This window comes from Pogoniulus pusillus, chromosome 11 (assembly GCF_015220805.1).
Source record: "Pogoniulus pusillus isolate bPogPus1 chromosome 11, bPogPus1.pri, whole genome shotgun sequence".
Classification (NCBI taxonomy): Eukaryota; Metazoa; Chordata; class Aves; order Piciformes; family Lybiidae; genus Pogoniulus; species Pogoniulus pusillus.
Window position 1 is genome coordinate 27,620,425 of NC_087274.1, and position 19,240 is coordinate 27,639,664.

General features: G+C 44.9%; 1 long non-coding RNA gene across 1 annotated transcript; it reads right to left on the bottom strand.

The window, feature by feature from the left end:
• Positions 1-12,087: 12,087 nt before the first annotated feature.
• LOC135179610 (uncharacterized) lies at positions 12,088-15,372 on the bottom strand. Its single transcript, XR_010304052.1, has 4 exons — positions 15,294-15,372; positions 13,009-13,119; positions 12,586-12,609; positions 12,088-12,493 (listed from the first exon to the last, which is right to left on the bottom strand). It is a non-coding gene; the product is annotated as an uncharacterized LOC135179610 (long non-coding RNA).
• Between the last annotated feature and the right edge of the window lie 3,868 nt (positions 15,373-19,240).

The following is a 19,240-nucleotide window of genomic DNA, read 5'->3' on the forward strand; positions in this document are numbered from 1 at the left end:
ATCGTATTTAATCTTGCCAGCACATTCTCCTGCCTCAGCTATTTGGTTTTTGATATTAATCTTAAAAAGATACACACAGCTGCCAAGCAGAAGTACTGCTGAGCATGCTCTGGGGTATGGACAAATAAGATAGAGGCAGTAGAACAGAATTCTTTGAGTAAATCCCTAAATCAGGGTGTGTGGAGGCTTTAGTTGGAAACCTGTGATCAGAAGACACTCGAAGAGACATGGCAGTACTTAAATAAAGATGCAGAGTCTGTGAGGGATAAGGCTTCAAAACACTGCTTGTGCCTTAAGAACTCATAGATAATGTGGAAGCGTAGTGTGGAAGATCTGAAACAGAGCCTTGCCTTACAGCCTTGGCGACCTAAGCAGTGCAGGTCCTCTCCCCTCCCCTCCCCTCCCCTCCCCTCCCCTCCCCTCCCCTCCCCTCCCCTCCCCTCCCCTCCCCCTCCCCTCCCCTCCCCTCTCCTCTCGGCTTGAAACCAAACGTTAGCATAGGTAGGGTTAACACTGTCTGAGCCTCATGGAATTCACTGCTCATCAGAGGCACAAAGCTCTTTGTCATGCAGATCTGTGTCTGTGCTAGGGATGTTCTGCATCTCTCTTGTGCCACTCTTCCTTCCTACCTTCATTCCTACATTGATATGAAATGTTTTATGTGGGAATGGAAATCTGCAGCTGGCATCTCTAATGTTAGTAAGGTAGGGATGAACCAGAGGGAGGGTATAAAGTGATGGCTGCTGGATTTAGGACCACATTTTTACTCACCTTGAGGTGAAATAATAGCCATGACACTAGATTTCTTTTGAGTGTAAAGCACTTCACAGAGGTGGTTAGAAAAGCTGTAACAGAAACTGCAGCCACTCTTTGCTGCAGAGACTTGTCCCCCCAGGAAGCTATTAAGGGTGCAGTTCTGTGCCATGAGCTAATCCTGTCCTCTGAGGTCACTCCCTGTAGGGGAATTCATGGAATGGTTTGGGTTGGAAAAGGATCATCTAGTTCCAATCTCCTGCTGTGGGCAGGGGCACCTCCTACTAGACCAGGTTGCTCAAGGCCCTGTGCATCCTGGCTTTGAACATTGCCAGACTTGGAACCTCCACAATGTCTTAGGGCAACCTATTGCAGTGTCACCAACCTTGTGGGGAAATATTTCTTCCTAAAGTAGAAGATGCTTTCCCCAGCTGATGTTGGCAGATGTTGGTTTTGTGCTTACCACTTTGGAAATTCGGGTATAGTTGAAGTGGAGGCGAGACCTAATTCATCAGACCTTCTTGGGAAGAAGATGTATCAGCTTTACCAAAGCCTCCACTTCTGCCTGGACAACACAGGACACCTAATTTGTTGGTTTGGTCTGGTGATCATTGCTTGTCCTGACAAATAATTGCAGGTGTGGGATTGGCATCCCACTTGAGACCACTGCAGCCCAAAGACAGGCAGGCAGCTGCTAATGACTAATGCACAGTGAATGTAGTTTACATTTCCAAACCAGGAAAAAAATCACTTCTCTCTCTTTTATATTTTCTTTTTTTTTTCTTTCCAAATATCACAAATTTCAACTCCAAACACTGCAAGCACTTAAAAAGAGGGACACTCCATGCTGTGAAATCTTTTCACCAGCAGAAAGCTTTCATAACAAAGTGAAAGAGAAAACATTTCAGGAGCTAAACTTTCACTGGTTGATATTTTTTTCTGCTCTTGTTTTGTAGATAAAATTCCCCCTTGCTTTTCTCCTGGGTAGCATGTCTTATAAAAGCTGTATTCTTCTGAATTCTCCTCTTTCCACAGGGGGATATCAGGACATATGTATTTGTTCAGGATCATCATCATGTGGTGTGGTAAAATCCTTCTTTTTCAGCTGCAGTAATACCTTCAGCAAGAAGGTCTTAAAATGGATATGTGTGATCTGAGGGGCCAGAAGTGTCAGCATCAGCATGTAAACTTGCTCTGACCGTGGAAATTTAGAGTGAGTCATACCAGACAAACTTACCTAGGGACTGAAGTCTGCAAAGTGGCCAGGTCAAAGCATTATGTAAAGAAGGAATATAGGTCAGAGCTAGCAGGAGCTCGTTCTGGTTATGGATTGTGTAGGAACATATCATTGCTCTTCATTGCAGTACAGAGTGATTTGTTGACTATTGATCTCTGTCCAGAGGCAGCCATCAGTTGCTGCCTGGTTTTCTTAGTGCATGTGTGAGCTCATCAGCAGTATCTCCTTTTCATAAGGGTATCCAGCAAGAGGATGAGGGCAAATGGTTTGGAGCTGAGGGAGTGCAGGGTTACACTACATCTGAGGAAGACATTCTTCACAGCAATGGTGGTGAGACTCTGGAGCAGGTTACCCAGGGAGGTTGTGGCTGTCTCCTCCGTGGGAGTGTTCATGATTGAATGAGGCCTTCAGGAGCTGAGCGTAGTTGAGAGGTGTCCCTGCCCATGACAGCCAGGTTGGAGCAGATGAGCTCTGAGGTCCCTCCCAACCTGAGCTGTTCTGTGATTCTGTGTTTCTATGATCTTGAACTTTTCCACCTCAGTCCTCAATTAAAAGAGATACAGTTTTTAGTATAAGGACTTCATACCTCTGAAGCCTGTCTTGTCACAGAGTCAATGTCCCCTTTCTTTGACTATTAACTTACACCATTTCCCAGTCCTAGAACAGCTATAATGTTTGTGGCAGATGAACAGAGAAACAGGCATCCAGAGCAGATTCACTCAGTGTCTCTGAGCAAGGCTAGTGATGGAAACGGCAGCCTCTCATATCCACCTTGAATGGCTCTGATTAGCCCCTTCAGGAACTTGTTTCTGTAGGATCCATTCAGTTCTGTGATACCTATTTCAGGTTAACACACAGATGAAGAGGGACACACACAAAATCTCTCATTCAGCTGTTTCTAGAAGCTGTTGTGTAGCTTTTGCTTTCAAGCCTCTTGAAATGTCATCACCACCTGTGACACTGAAAATTTTTCAGTAAGCAAAACGTCAGGCAGTAGCTCTGTGAGTTCTTTCATGGTCTTGCTTTCATGCCACTGATGTAGGCAAGTTCATTCTCTCTGTCTCCACCAGAGTTATCCTTTCAGTTAGCTAAAATCTTTAACTGTTAGCCAAAATCTTTAACTATCTGAGCATGTAATCCCCCTGTTTGTTTATTTAGTTTTCATGTGGTTCATTGCCTCTCATCTGCTAATTAAGCAAGGCTTTTGTTAGTGAAATGAAACCATTGCATTTCCTTCTGCCATTTCAGAGAAGTGTCCCCAAAATTAAACTTTTGGGTTTTGTTCATTTCCATAAGCATAGGCTACAGACTCTCACCAAGAAAGCAAAACCTACTGGCCTTCCTGGAGCTTGTGGGCACAGGGCTGTGGCAACAGCTTGCTTTGATCTCTCTCTATACCCCTATGCAGGTTTTAACTAGCACAGCCCCCTCACCCAAGCTGGAGTTGCAGAAACCTTGACTTTCTGCAAAATGCTTGTCCAGTAGTTTCCTTAGCTGTGTTTTTAACGTGGTGTTGAGAACTGATCACTTGCACCGAGCTGCTGAGTTAAGTAATTTAAACCACCCCCTAATTAAGCCATTTCCAGACACCTTTCATCAGAGCATCTCAACTTGATTCACAGAATCACAGTATGTCAGGAGCTGGAAGGGACCTCCAAAGCTCATCCAGTCCAACCTCCCTGCCAGAGCAGGATCACCTCTACCAGATCACACAGGAACACATCCAGGCAGATCTTGAATATGTCCAGAGAGGGAGGCTCCACAGCTCCCATGGGCAGCCTGTTCCAGGGCTCTATCACCCTCACAGTGAAAAAATTCCTCCTCATGTTTCCATGAAACTTCCTATGCCTCAGCTTCCACCATTGCCCCTTATCCTGTCAATGGGCATCACCCAGCAGAGCCTGGCTCCAGCCTCTTGGGACTCACTCTTTACATCTTTATGAACACGACTGAGGTCACCTCTCAGTCTCCTCTTCTCTAAACTAAAGAGGCCCAGCTCCCTCAGGCTTCCTGAAACCCATTGATGTGTGGAGCACTGGCAGACAGAGTCTGTCAGCTCTCCTACTGACTGTTGTTTCCAGGGGTGATGTTGTTTCTCATTCCTCTGTACCTGGGGTGTTTGTGGCTCTCATTCCTCTTACTCCCTTTTGGCTCTAAATTACAGTATCACAGTATCACCAAGGTTGGAGCAGTGACCACTTGTGATGGTTTAAAGCTCCCCACCCCCCCATTCTTGTGAAATCACCTGGACTAGACTCAGCCAGCTGGAAATTAAGGAATAAATCTTTACATTTACAGCTTAGCACAATATACAAATAGGTATTTACAATATTTACAGCTATAGGCAGAAATAGACAAGTTAAAGGCAGTACAGAAACACATAACCCCTCCCAGAAACCAGAGTCCCCAGGAGGGGCTCCCAGCCACCCTTCCATCTTCTTTTCATCCCACTACCTTATCCCAGAGTTTGCCTTATGTGCAAGGTGAGTTTGGAGGATCAGTAAGGGCAGGTTGGAACAGAAGATGCCGAAGCAGCCCAGGGAGAAACACAGACTCTGACATAGACCCACACACTGTGTCTTATCTATGTTTGTTGTGATGGTTTGGGTGTTCCCTGCCCCCCTACACTTTGGAAATCACCCAGACTAGACTCAGCCAGCTCTGGAAATTAAATGAAGCTTATTATTTACAGTTTAGCAGAATATCCAAGCAGATATTTACAGTATGTGCAGTTATATACAGAAATATACAAGGTAAAAGGTAATACAGAAACACAGCAGCCCTCCCAGAAACCTGAGTCCCCAGGATGGGCTCTCAACCACCCTTCCACCTGCCCTCTACCCTTCTCAACCTTACCCCAGTCCCAAGGAAGAATGGATGTTTAGTCAGGGGGTTAGGAAGCAAAGTGGATTAGTCAGAGAAACAGAGGGTGAGGTTAGAGAGAAAGATGCAGCTCAGAGCTCCCTAGCAGAAGTGAGTACCTTATCTATGTTTTGATTCTTGTTCTTATACATCTCAGCAAGCCTATGAGGGAAATAGACATCCCCACTGTTTTCCTTTCACAGCCTATCATCTAATTGCTCTCATTAAAATATTCCAATTAGCCTTAAACTGGCACACCACCTTTCACTTTTTTTTTTGTTTCCCTTTGGAAACCTAGAAAATAGGAGTCCCATCACAGCACCAAGATGACTTCATGCAAATATTAACCCAGGAAGTACTATATAAGAAGCAGACAAAGGGCAGTGATGAATGTGTGTCAGTTCAAAACCAAAACAATTTCTAGTAGCTAGAACAGCCTTCCTCCACGTTCCAATCAATTCAGATTGCTCTGCAGTTGTGTTATTGGATTATTCACTCTTAAACTGTAGACAGGTGCCTTTTGAATGGCATAGAAAAAAATCTGAATGGAATCAAAGAAGTAAGAGACAAAGAAAGAGCCATAATGGAACTGAATTTCTGGAATTCCCATCTATCTTGCTCAGACAGCATTATTGACAGGGACACAGCTAGGAAGCCAAAGCATCATGTTTCAGCAGTCAGAATCAGTGAGATCCCATGGCTGTTCTTGCTGGAATTCTTGTTCTCAGCAGGAACAGGGTTTGGTCCAAGTGCTGAGATGTCCATTTGCCAGGTTCATAATCCTTCTTAAAGTGCCATTTTTTCCAGAAGGCATTCAGTTTCTGCCTTTCTTCTCTTTCACAGGACCTGCAGAAACACAGCCTTGATTGAATGAGGAACAGCTGCACAACAGCTTGGTAGCACCAAAGTTTGAGATCTATTGCCAAGAGGATTTAGGGCCATGAGGATTATGAGAGGGCTGCAGCACCTCTCCTATGAGGACAGACTGAAAGAGTTGGGGCTGTTCAGTCTGGAGAAGAGGAGGCTCCCAGGTGACCTTCTTGTGACTCTTCAGTATCTGAAGGGGGGCTACAAACAAGCTGGGGAGGGACTTTTTAGGCTCTCAGGGAGTGACAGGACTAGGGGGGAATGGAGCAAAGCTGGCGATGGGGAGATTCAGACTGGATGTGAGAAGGAAGTTGTTGAGCATGAGAGTGGTGAGAGGCTGGAATGGGTTGCCCAGGGAGGTGGTTGAGGCCTCATGGCTGGAGGTGTTTCAGGCCAGGCTGGATGAGGCTGTGGGCATCCTGCTCTAGGGTAGAGTGTCCCTGCCCATGGCAGGGGTGTTGGAATTAAATGATCCTTGTGGTCCCTTCCAACCCTGACTGATTCTATGATTGCCCCATCCTACAGACATGTGAGCTTCAAGGGGATTCAGCTGTCAAGTCTACAAGGAGACAATCCTGGTTTCTACCAAGTCTTCCTTCTGGTCTACCCAAGTAAGTGTTGGTAGCAAGCTGCAAAGATCTGGTTGTTATGTGGTACCAGCTGATGCAACATTTGCAGTCAGGTTTCAGAGCAGCAAGGACCCCAGAGTCCTGGCTGACAGCCACTATGTAAAACTAGTGCCATGGTCTAGTTGCTTGGATGGGGCTGGGTGATAGGTTAGACTGGATGATCTTGGAGGTCTCTTCCAACCTGGCTGATTCTTGGATTCCCCTGTTAAGCCTTACTCTGTGGTGTGTTTTATCAGGTGCTCTCATCATACACATACTCATTTGACTTGACTGCATTGATTGTTGTAAATATGTCTATACTTGAGTGGAGAGTTTGTTAGAATCAGTTAGTTTAATTTTTCTTGTCTGTGGTATTTCACTCTGATGTCAAAGTTCCTGCTACGAAACCAAAAGACAAACCAAAACTCACAGGCAATCTAATCCCAGTAAGAAAGACGAAGCTCCCTGCTTGGGCAATCTCTATTAAAGAGCTACTTTAACCATATGGAGAAATGGTTGTTACTCCCTCAGCACAGAAATAACAAGGCACAAGAGCTGCCTGAAATGACAAATTCTTTCTGTTTAGCATTAGAGAGACATTCTGTGCTGACAGCATCTCCCTGGCTGTGCTGGTAAAATGAAGCAGGCAATAAGGAAATCAGAGAGATAAAGAACAGTAGTGCTCATAATGGAGAGCCCCAAGTGTTTTGCAGAAATTGCTGTTGCTCCACTTGACTTGAAAGAGGGCTGAATTGCATTGGGTGGTAGGAGGCTGCCAGTGCACTGTGGTATAAAGTTCATAAAGGAGCCTGTGACCTTCTGAAATGACTACAAAGCTGCGGCAGGTTAACAGAGTGCTTTAGCACTTAGAGTGGAAGAACTTTCTTTATTTTCTTGGTTTTAAATATTTCATGTGCCCTGACTTCCAGTAGAAAATAAATCACTATTTCATGTTGTAGTAAACTCTAACTTTGCTTTCTACAAGCAACCTGCATCCAAGAAACTATTCTCTTAATGGAAATATTGAGCGAAAAGTAGAGCAAGTTATTAAAGCTTGATGCAAACGGCCAGAGAGGGCATTGCTGAATTCCTTTCTATTTGTCTTCCTGCAGAGGTGGGAGTGTAGCAGTAATAGATGGAAGGCAATGATGGGTATAAGCCAAGTAGAAATATTCATCAAAGCAAGGAGATAATAGATCATAGAATCATAAAATCAAGCAGGTTGGGAGAGACCTCCAAGCTCATCCAGTTCAACCTAGCACCCAGCCCTGTCCAATCAACTAGACTATGGCACTAAGTGCCTCAGCCAGGCTTTACTTCAACACCTCCAGGGATGGCAACTCCACCACCTCCCTGGGCAGCCCATTCCACTGCCAGTCACTCTCTCTGAGAAGAACTTCCTCCTAACATCCAACCTATACCTCTCCTGACATAACTTGAAACTGTGTCCCTAATAGTAACGAAGAAATTGTGAGTCAAATTCTGGCTTTTTCTCACATCAGTAGACAAAAATGAAGATTGTCTCCTTAGTGTCTCTGCTGCCCCCTGAAAGGAGACTGTAGTGAGGTGGGTGTTTGTCTCTTCTCCCAAGTAACAAGCAGTAGGACATGAGGAAGTGGCCTCAGGTTGTGCCAGGGGAAGTTTAGATTGGATATTAGGAAGAATTTATTTGCTGAAAGAGTGGTGAGGTATTGGAACAGGCTGCACAGGGAAGTGGTGGAGTCACTGTCTCTGGATGTGTTCAAAAGACAAGTAGATGTGGCACTCAGGGACATGGTTTAGTGGGCATGGGAGTGTTGGGTTGATGGTTAGACTTGATGATCTTGGAGCTCCTTTCCAACCTTGATGATTCTGTGACTCTATACCAGGGAGTCAGCTGACAGTGATAGAAAAAACAGTCCTTGAACCTTATAGGAAAAAGAAAAGTCTGTAAAATATTGGATGTGTCAGTTCAGATGTGAGCAGACTTATCAGCTCTGCTGCAAAGCAAAGGAGGGTGTTAATCAAAAGGAGTGTGTTTTATACCTGAGAGGTAAGCCATACGTGAAATGTTTTAGGGGGGCTGCACAGGGTAGAGAGGGTGATCCATCTCTGGCTTCTAGCATCTCTGGCTGTCAGTGTGATGGGCAGAGGACTGGGTGATCCATCTCTTGCCGCTAACATCTCTGGCTGTCAGTGTGATGGGCAGAGGACTGGGTGATCCATCTCTTGCCTCTAACATCTCTGGCTGTCAGTGTGATGGGCAGAGGATTGTGTTCTTGAAAATTAACTTTTCACAAATGTGCTGTGTTTGACTGATCTGGGAGCCTCATTTGTGAACCAAGAGAGGATCTTTAGGCTAATGCAAACATCTATCTTCTGGTTCTACAGCACAAGCACTGTAGACACCTGACAGCTTTGGAGAGGGACACTGTGCATGGCACAGGGTCCTGGCCTCTTGGCCACACTGAATCCTTTAAAACGTGGTGGTGTGTGGCCAAGCAAAGATTACCTTTTGTTGCTTTGTAGTTCTGATGAGCAGCTTTAGTGACTGGTTAAATCAGTTGGGCAGCTGCTGTTCAATTTACATTTCCTCCTTCAGAGCAAATATTGCTGCTCAATAACATGTGAGCAGCCTGAGAACCTTCATAAACCTGTGTGAAGATGGAAGTAGAAGCTATTTCATTTCAAGATGTCCTGTCCCCTCTGTTGCTGCAACTCTTGCAAGCTGTGCACCTTTCATAGGCTGTGCCTGCTCAGCAGGGCCTTGCAATCCAGCTCTGGTTGTGGTTTCAGTTTCTTCTATGATGACAAATATGAAATACATTTCTTGGTATTCTAAATGTTTATTGTTAGACCTACAGTTTCCAAACCATAGTTCTAACCTCACAAGATGTGCAGTGTTCCCCAACCTTGCTCCATTTGCCCTGCCCCATTCAACTCAGAAAGGTCACAGATACCCCATAACTCTACAAAAGTAAGGCTTCACTGCCTTCTCTGGCAGATTTTGAAGAGCTTGGCAATCAATGTGTTAATTTCATAAACCAGTGATACTGACATATGGAGGGCTTTATACAGAAGCCATCAGAAAGCAGCCTTAATTGTCTGGTAGAGATCTACAACACAAGTATTGTTTTGCTTTAAATAAAGATAGTAAAGAATTGCAAGAGAGCAAAGAAAAGCACAGACATGTAGGACATGCCAGAGTGAAAACCACTTAGGCTAATGAGTGTATATTTATTATGATACTGTTTTAATTACTGTAATCATTTCTTTTTCCTCTTCCAGACATCTGCCAGTTCATCTACTTGGCAAACGTTACCCTCTTCATCTTGGAGAAAATTCCAGCCTTCTGTGCTTGGGGGATGTATTGATCAAGAGATGTGTTTTCAGGTGATTGTGGCCAATGGGTTGGAAAGGTAAGATTGGATGTTGTTGTTGTTGGGTTTTCTTTGCCTTCACTTGTGCCTCCTGGATCAGGCTTTATGCTACACTGGGTCCTGTAGTGCTAGAGCAAAGCTTTACTGTCTAAAAGCCAGCAGCCTCTGGGGTGCTGCTTGAAGGTGTAGCGTTGCTTCTACTACCATGCAGAGCTGAATGGATGCTTGGATGGCATCCAGATCTCTCAGTGGGGAGGACAGGACGGCAGCTTGCCTCAGTGATGTTCTGCTGCTGCTCAATAGCCTGGTTTTTAGAGTGATTCCTTTGTTTACATCCCTGCTACCTGGGCATTCAGTTCTGAAGTGACAAAGCTTGTCTGATAATATCAAGTAGCATATTCTGGAGGGCAGCACACTGCCACAGCTCTGTACCTCCACTGACCTCTCAGTGCTCATTTTCTCTTGATATTAAACCAAGACATTTCAGATCCCCTCTGGCATTTTAAATGGGTTTTGGTTTGGGAAGCCAGACTGTAAATGTAAGGTAACTCTCATCATTATACAAACAACACCACAAAGTTCACATTCTGCTTGGAGCAATTTAAAATCTTTCCCAGTGTTTTCAGGTATGTTTGCCTGAGAGGATCTTTTGAACTGATTTCTGGTTCCTTTGTACTTAAACTAATTAATTCAGTTTTAACTCCATTCAAAATGAGGAAATTGAGGAGCTTGAGGAGGGGAGATTTAGACTGGAGATTAGAAAGAAATTCTTTCCAGTGAGGGTGGTAAGACACTGGCACAGGTTGCCCAGGGAGATTGTGGCTGTCCCCTCCCTGGAGGTGTGCATGGCCAGGCTGGATGGGGCCTTGAGCAAGATGGTCTACTGGGAGGTGTCCCTGCCTATGGCGGGGGGGTTGGAACTGGATAATCTTGAAGGTCTCTTCCAACACAACCCATTCTCCTGAGGCAACTGTCAGATGGTCATTAATACAGCACTGGGATAGCAGAGCAGCAGTGTGTTCATTGCCTATTTGAGTGGATTTGCTTGTGTAGTGTCCTAGTTAATGTCTCTCTTTTTTTAGCTATCATAGAGCCAAGCTACCTGGATTCAATGTGAAATCCTCCAGTCCCAGTGCTGATAAGTAGGGAAGAAGATAGCTTGCAGAAAGACACCGTGGTATGGGATGGCAGGCTGGCAAGTCAGGAGGCACAAGGACTCATTTCTCAGCTACTGACCTGTCTTATCTCTTAGTCTATCAGTGCAATTTGTCCTCCTGCTGTGGCTCATCTGTTCTCTCAAAGCAGGACATAATCTTATTCTGCTTTTTCTCAGGGTGTAGAGAAAGAGAAGCCTCAAGATAAAGTATTCTCTCTAGGCTGCTTGGAATGGAAACAAGTATGATGGAAAAATGATGGTAACAGAAGGGCAAACAGAGATAATAACTTTCCTCCTGCCCACTTGAGGAGGACAGTCCATTATTGCTTTTTGATTTCTCAGGACAGCCTGGTCACTTGATGCCATGTATTTCATGACATCTTTCAAAGCAAAATGCAGTCTGATTGTATAACTGATGGAAATGCTTGGTTGCAAGCACAACAGATTTAAAATGATTTATTTATACTCCCAACAGAGGCAGAATGAGATTGATTTTTATTTTTTTTCTTTCAAGTGAAATGGATTCAATTAAAACCTGAGCTGTAAGGGGAAGAACTAAGTTGAGTTTTCTAGATCAAACAAATAGTTTAGGCCACAAAAAAATTGGGGGACAGTGTTCAAGTATCCAAATATACCATCTCAGTTAACTCTGGCATTGTTTCCAAATGGCATTTTTCCACTGAAAAATGAGCCTGTGTTAAATGTATGGATCCACCTTTGAATTCTTCTCATCTTTTGACCAAAGAAAACAATGTGAGCTCCCCAGCTGGGCAGCAAAACATCATTATTTCTCAAGAGGAAAGCCACTTTTACCCACACTAACATGACCAATATTCATTCATTTTTCAATCAGCCTAAGTGGCCATACTCATTAGAGCTCCATAGTTTGTTTACTTCTAAACCATGGGCCCCATCTCTTTTCATTACCCTGAAATGTGAGCACTTCCAGCAGCCCAGTTTGTCCCCCTCTCAGATTGACTGTTAAGGAAATGAAGCAATTCTCTTCAAAGCATCTATAAATTAGAAAGTGCTTGTCAAAAAAAAAACTGTCCTAAATAAATGGCTTCATAATTACAGCTATGCTGGGATGTTCGACAGAGAATCTCATGCTGACAAAACCCCAGGTCCCTGGAGAGTTTCTATGAGGTCAAAAGGAACCTGACACAGAGATGTTGAAGCAGCAGCATGTTTGAAGCTGCTCCCAGTATGTGAACTGAAGACCTTTCTGAGACTGGAAGGTAAATATGGGGTGAATTCATGCCCTGTGATCTTGCTCTGAATATAATGATGTGTAAGATGCAAATGAACCAAGACAGGGACTGGGGGTCTGGGGTGTGAGCTTCAGTAGATCTCTTGGGTTTCTTTCCCCTTGGCAGAGTTTGTAGGTGGACACTTTTCTAACTCAGGCATCTGAGGTATAGACACTGTCCTCTGGAACCAAGAATTGGTTATCCTTTGCAGACCACAGCACTGTGTGGGCAGTGACAAGAGCAATCAACTGCCCTGCTCCTCCTCTGAGTTTCAGGCTGGAGCCACTGAGCCAGGGCTGAGTTAACACTGACATGGAAGTTAAACCCCTTAATCTGCCATCCCTGGGGAGCAGGCCATGCCTTGCTACCTGCCTTGAGGTGAAGTTCCTGGCTGCATAGTACTGGAGAAGACACAGCAAATGTGCAGTCAGTTAATTATTCAGGAATTGCCATCTGGCAAAGGCTTGTGATCATTGCAGGGGGATGCACTCACCAGAGACTTAGAAGTCTGAAGACTCTGAAAGACCAAAGAATGATTGTGTTAGGGAAACCATTCTAGGGACAGCTATGAAGGAAGTAACATGAGACAATCTTACTTATTCTGGTGGACTCAGTGCTGCAGAATGTTATTGTCCAGCTGCAGAATGTTATTGTCTGAGTATATATTTTTAGCCCCATTTTATAAAATGGGAAGTGGATAAATGAGTTCACCATTCTGTTCTGAGAGAAAGCCTTCCTTGTTTGTCTTCTTTTAAAGTTCCCATAGGCACTTTTCTCAATCTTAACTGTTAGGGACCTTTCCAATCCACTGGGCTGAAGAATGAATCAGAAACCACTTGGCTGTTTTCTTCCAGGAACTGAACCTCAGTCCTAGAGAGTTCAAGGTATCTTTTAGTGCAGCAAGGGAGTTACCCACCTGGCAGCTGTGTGGTCTTTATAGCTTCATTTACTGGCTTCTAGAGCAGCATGTAGAGTGGATATCAAATCATGAAGGGTTATCTGTAGACTTGCTTTTACAAGACACCTTCTTTGGACTAGCTCATCATTGTAAGTTCCTTCCAACTGAAATAGCCTCCTCTACTTCCCCATCCCCTCTGCTCCCCATGCTCCTCTCTATGCCTGTTCATCTCTAACCACCTGGCTGTGCCTCTGGTACTGGGTTGCCCAGGGAGGTGTTTGAGGCCCCATCCCTGGAGGTGTTTAAGGCCAGGCTGGATGAGGCTCTGGGCAGCCTGATCTAGAGTAGGGTGTCCCTGCCCATGTCAGGGGGATTGGAACTAGTTGGTCCTTGTGGTCCCTTCCAACACTACTGAGTGTCTCCCTTCCAAAGGAAAGCTGTTAAGAGCAAATATCTGATTCTGATCTGAATGCTTCTGACTCCTGTGTCTTTCCACAGTACAGCATTTCAGACATCTTATTTCTCAAGGCTAAGCCAAGGCCTACATCCAGCCTGAACTTTTTGCTGATCTTTTTCTCTGTCCTGTTCTTCCCATGTCAGGGAATCAGCCTTAAGCTCTGAAGTTTGTGCACTGAGACCATAGGCAGGACAGCCTGCACAGGGGAATGTGGGTCTGTGCTGCTGTCATAGCAGACGTGCTGCTTGATGTGCCATAGTTATTAAGCCTTTCCATCACCTCTGTGTAGACTACAGTGGCAGGATCTGGGGTGAAAGCACAGAACATCCTTGCAGAAATGAAGTCATTTGCCATTAATTAATTCAGATGATTCATTGTTTAAAAAAGAAAAGGAAAAAAAAGAGAATAATTTTCCTAGTAAAGTACTGCCTGAGAACAAATGCCTCATTAATTCTGGACATTGCAGGCTGTGTGAACTATTATAGCCTGATAATGACCATTTTGTGAGGAATGCCACTTGTCACATGCAAAACAATATGTTTATTAGCCCAGTGAGCACCCTGATGATTTACATTCCCTGCTTGTTTAGGCTGGAGAACTTTGTAGTTGTCCAGTCTGCAGAGTTCCTCTCTGTTCCTCTATAGATGGTTCCTCTACCCAGCACTCATGACAGCAGTAATTTTTCCAGCCTCTTGTGTTGTGATTTGTATCTGGGTGACCATTTGGGCACACCCAATACTTCAATGCACAGCTTCCCACTGCTTAACACAGTGAGGAGTGGAGGCAAGAAATGTAAAGTCGTTAGCCTGGAAGCTGGGCAAAAGACAAGAAAGAAGGAGACTAAAAGGAAGGAGAGCAAAGAATAACAAGCATGAATCTAAACTCGTTCCACTGATTTTTCTTTAGCAGTTTTGACCTCAGCGTGCTTGGATTCAGCAGAAAAGGTTTCTATAGGCAGTGGTAAGAAAATGCTGGTGTATCTTACACAGGCTGCTGGGATTCCACCTTTCTGACAGCCAGCAGTAATGGGAAGAAACACAGTATCACAGTATTATCAGGATTGGAAGAGACCTCACAGATCAAGTCCAACCCTTTACCACAGAGCTCAAGGCCAGACCATGGCACCAAGTGCCACGTCCAGTCCTGCCTTGAACAGCCCCAGGGATAGCGACTCCACCACCTCCCCGGGCAGCCCATTCCAGTGTCCAATGACTCTCTCAGTGAAGAACTTTCTCCTCACCTCCAGCCTAAATCTCCCCTGGCACAGCTTGAGGCTGTGTCCTCTTGTTCTGGTGCTGGCCACCTGAGAGAAGAGAGCAACCTCCTTCTGGCCACAACCACCCCTCAGGTAGTTGTAGACAGCAATAAGGTCACCCCTGAGCCTCCTCTTCTCCAGGCTAAACAATCCCAGCTCCCTCAGCCTCTCCTCATAGGGCTGTGCTCAAGGCCTCTCACCAGCCTCATTGCCCTTCTCTGGACACAATCCCAAACTTCCACTGGCACAGTGAACCCACTGGAGGAAACCCTGTGGCTGGTACTAGGCTGCAGAAGTTATTTTCTTAACCAAAATGAAGATCTTTAATAAAAGCTTATTATCAGCCTACTGAAGATTTTTATGCTACTGAAGACACTGACAGTTCATCCAAAACTGCCTCCAGAGACAAAAGCTTCTTACAAAAGACTATGCCTTGAAATCTACTTATTTTCAACTCTTATATTCAATTATTGTCATTGCAGAGCCCAGAATTTATAGCCCAGCTTACTCCTCCTTCACACACCTCCCTCTACCCTCATAACAACTTCACCCCTGTTGGTGCAGAGTCACAATCAGATGCCTTCTTCCTACCTTTCTTGGTCCAGCGATGAGCACTTCTTTGGTTCCTTTGTGTGTTTCCTCCTGTTCCAAATGCTGTCTGCTGCCACTGATCACAGTTCATAGAATCAGCTAGGTTGGAAGAGACCTCCAAGATCATCCAGTCCAACCTAGCACCCAGCCCTGTCCAATCAGCTAGACCATGGCACTAAGTGCCTCATCCAGACTTTGCTTAAACACTCCAGGGAGGGCAACTCCACCACCTCCCTGGGCAGCTCATTCCAATGCCAATCACTCTCTCTGCCAACAACTTCCTCCTAACATCCAGCCTAGATCTCCCCTGGCACAACTTGAGACTGTTTCCCCTTGTTCTGTTGCTGGTTGCCTGGCAGAAGAGACCAACTCCACCTGGCTACAGCCTCTCTTTAGTTAGCTGTAGACAGCAATGAGGTTACTCCTGAGCTTCCTCATCTCCAGGCTAAACACTCCCAGCTCCCTCAGCCTCTCCTTACAAGGCTGTGTTGCAGGCTTCTCACCAGCCTTGTTACCCATTTAATTTGTTTTAATCTCCTTTCTCGCCTTCCTTTCCTCTCTATCTCTAAACTGTTTATTCCCATCTTTCTTCTTTTATTTCTATCTCCATCCTTTCTTCTCCATTTTCCTTTCCCCCCATCTTCTTTCTTTCTGCTCCATCTTCTTCCTTTTGCCTCATCTTCCTCTTTTCATCTCTATTTCCAGCCTTTTTCTCTCCATTTCCCTTCTTTCAGTACCACCTCTTCTTTTCCACCACCTGTCATAGCTGCTCCTTTCCCACCCCACGCTGCATTTCCCCTTTTTATTCCCCAAACCCAACCCAGAGCACCTGGGTTCTGTTGGAGTCTCCTCCCACCCCAGGTGTGGCCACTTTGCCCTCCCTGCCCATTCCCCTTTATAATGTGCCTCAGGCCAGCCAGAAACGCTAAGCTGTGCCCAACTGGGCAGAGGGATCCTCCTCCTATCATTGCTGGTGAGTCTGCATGGTGCACACTGGGTGAATGGTGGAGGGGACAGAGGCCGGGGGGCCTGGTGGCCCCCCGGTTATGCAGACTAGAGGCTTGATGCTCACTCTAACATCACCTGTGGGTGCTGGCTGGGTCTCCTTATTTAGGCTGAGTTTCTCTATCGTAGAATGATTCTAGAGGTCCAGTCCTCTGCAGTCAGCAGGGACATCCTCACTAGATCAAGTCACTCTGGACCCTGTCAAGCTTCACCTTGAAAGTGTCCAGGGAAAGGGCCTCAATCACCTTCCTGGGCAACCTGTTCCAATGTTTCACCACCCTTGTAGTAAAGAACTTGTTCCTAACTTCCAGGTAGCAGGCCTGTCCTGGAGCAAGTGAGTCAGCATTTGACTTTGTCTTTAGCTGTGTTAAGGGACAGGGCACTGATAGACGTGGATGTACTTATGAAGAAAACATGGCAACTAGGAGGAAGCTAAATGGTGTCACGTAGGTGCTGGTGGAATACAGAATCTTGTAAGAATTCAGACTGAGAGTGGCTTCCATTTCAAAACTGGCTCAGCTGGGAGGGTGGAAGGTGATTCTCAGGAATTTACCCAGCTGGGTTTGGATGAACCTTTACAGGACAGAAGCTGCCTCACTGGCCAGCCTGCTTCACCACTTGACTGTTCTCCTAGCACAAAACGTTTCTACTTGTACCCAATCTGAACCTCTCTTCTCCAGGATGCACAACCCAAGCTCCCCCAGCCTGTCCTCACAGCAGAGGTGCTCCAACCTACTGATTGTTTTTGTGGCCCTCCTCTGGACCCTCTCCAGAGGAGGAGCTCTTGTCCATGTCCATGTTTCTGTAGCTCCTTTTTCAGATGCTTTACTTCCATCCCTCAATAGCATTTTCACTCATACCTCTGGGCTTCAGCTTGAGGATCCTTTATTATTGTAACATTTTCACCCCTATCAGTCTAACAGTGAGCACATTTGGCAATTAAGAGCTAAACAATGAGAGAATTCTTAATGAAATTGTCTAGAAGTCTCTACTGGGAGCACAGTAACTAACTTAACTACTAAGTAATAAGTTGCATGTTAATTATTCTTGTAAGTTTATTCTGCTTAGTGTCACTTTATGTAACTGGGAGTCTTTGTGACTCTCTTGGCTTTTCTTTTCTAGACACCTCAATAAAATCCAAGCACAAATTTAAGATAGAAACCCCCAATAAATGTGACCCTAAAATCTAAAATTCACCTATAGCCTCCTTTAATTGCAGAGATAGTCAAAACCTGACTGAACACAGCCCTGGACAACCAGGCTGCTCTTTTCTAGACACCTCAGTAAAATCCAAGCACAAATTGAAGACAGAACCCCCCAGTAAATGTGACACTAAAATTCACCTATAGCTTGCCTTATTTAATTGTAGAGATAGTCAAAACCTCACTGGACACATTCCTGGACAGCCAGGCTGCTCTTTTCTAGACACCTCAGTAAAATCCAAGCACAAATTGAAGACAGAACCCCCCAGTAAATGTGACACTAAAATTCACCTATAGCTTGCCTTATTTAATTGTAGAGATAGTCAAAACCTGACTGGACACATTCCTGGACAGCCAGGCTGCTCTTTTCTAGACACCCCAATAAAATCCAAGCACAAATTGAAGACAGAACCCCACCAATAATTGTGACACTAAAAGAACTAAAATTCACCTATAGCCTTTGGAACGAGAACAGATCAAGGAGGTAATGGCTGGGCAAGCCTGGAAAACGTGATAGAGTTGTTACAGCTACCTTTATTTAAAGATAAAGAGTACTAAGTATGGAATCAAGGAAGAGTTTGGCACTTGCAGTAGAAAGGAAGTGTAGGTAGTTGTGGAAAACAGAAGGAAATATTTCCCCATCTGGAATTGTTGGTGCAGATTTATTTATGTTTTCTTTTTTATCCTGTCAGGTATGAAGTGTCTGTGAAGGATTGGCAAGGGGAGCCTCTGCTTGGAAACTGTCCCTGTGTGGAAAGATCATTGGCAGAACAGCAAGATAATGGAGGAAATGATAAGCTTCTGCTATCAAAGGTTGACTCACCCAATGAAATCTGATGGCATCAAATTTCTGGCCTGAGTGGGATGTAACTTTTAATGCTGAATGGCCTTTGGGAGGATCTGAGCTCAGTGCACAGGTGGGTGGCTGTGACCCAGTGACTTTTGCTTTTCATTCTTTACTGCTGCTCCTCCTCGGACTGTATGGCTGGTCAGGATAATTGCCCTCAGCCAGACATCTGACTCCGTCTCCACTTGTTCAAGATGAATATTTCCTCTTCCAGAAAATCTTGAGAGTCTGTGGCATTGCAAAGTGCACTTTTCCTTCAATCCCTCTTTGAGACCTGTGTAAAACACGGGTAGTTTTACCCCAGCCATTGCTGCTTTTGCTTTGCTTCTGCTTCAGATCCTTCTGGAAGAGAGCTTTGGTGTAAGTTCCTCCTCAATAACACTTTGGTTTTCCCAGGAGATTTTCCCCAGGGGTGTTTCTGCAACCTCTTTATGCCAGGTAGTGTAAGGCCATTGTGTCTACTTCCAGCTCTGCTCACGTTAATCTCCAAATTCAACTGTGAGCAGCTAGAATAGCTCAGGATGTTATACATCCCTGAACAGATGAATATGTGTGTTTCCTGCCAAACAACTGTGCCTCAGATGATGCAGCAGCAACAGAAGTAAATAAGTTAGGAACTTAATTACTGCCTCACACGAGATGTAGTCAGAAGTTTCTCTGTGTAACAAAACAAGTTCAGGGAATTGCAGTAATTTCCTTTTGCCACTTATTTGATTGTGCAATGATGGAGAGGGAATGAGGTAACTTCATTTGCATTAAAATATTATGATTTCTGGTTTGTAAATCACAAATCTTCGTGGAGATGGGGGGAGAAGGAGAAAACATCCCATGGAGGTGTTTTATTCGTGGCAGTGCACCAAGGGAGGTTTAGACTCGAGGTGAGGAGAAAGTTC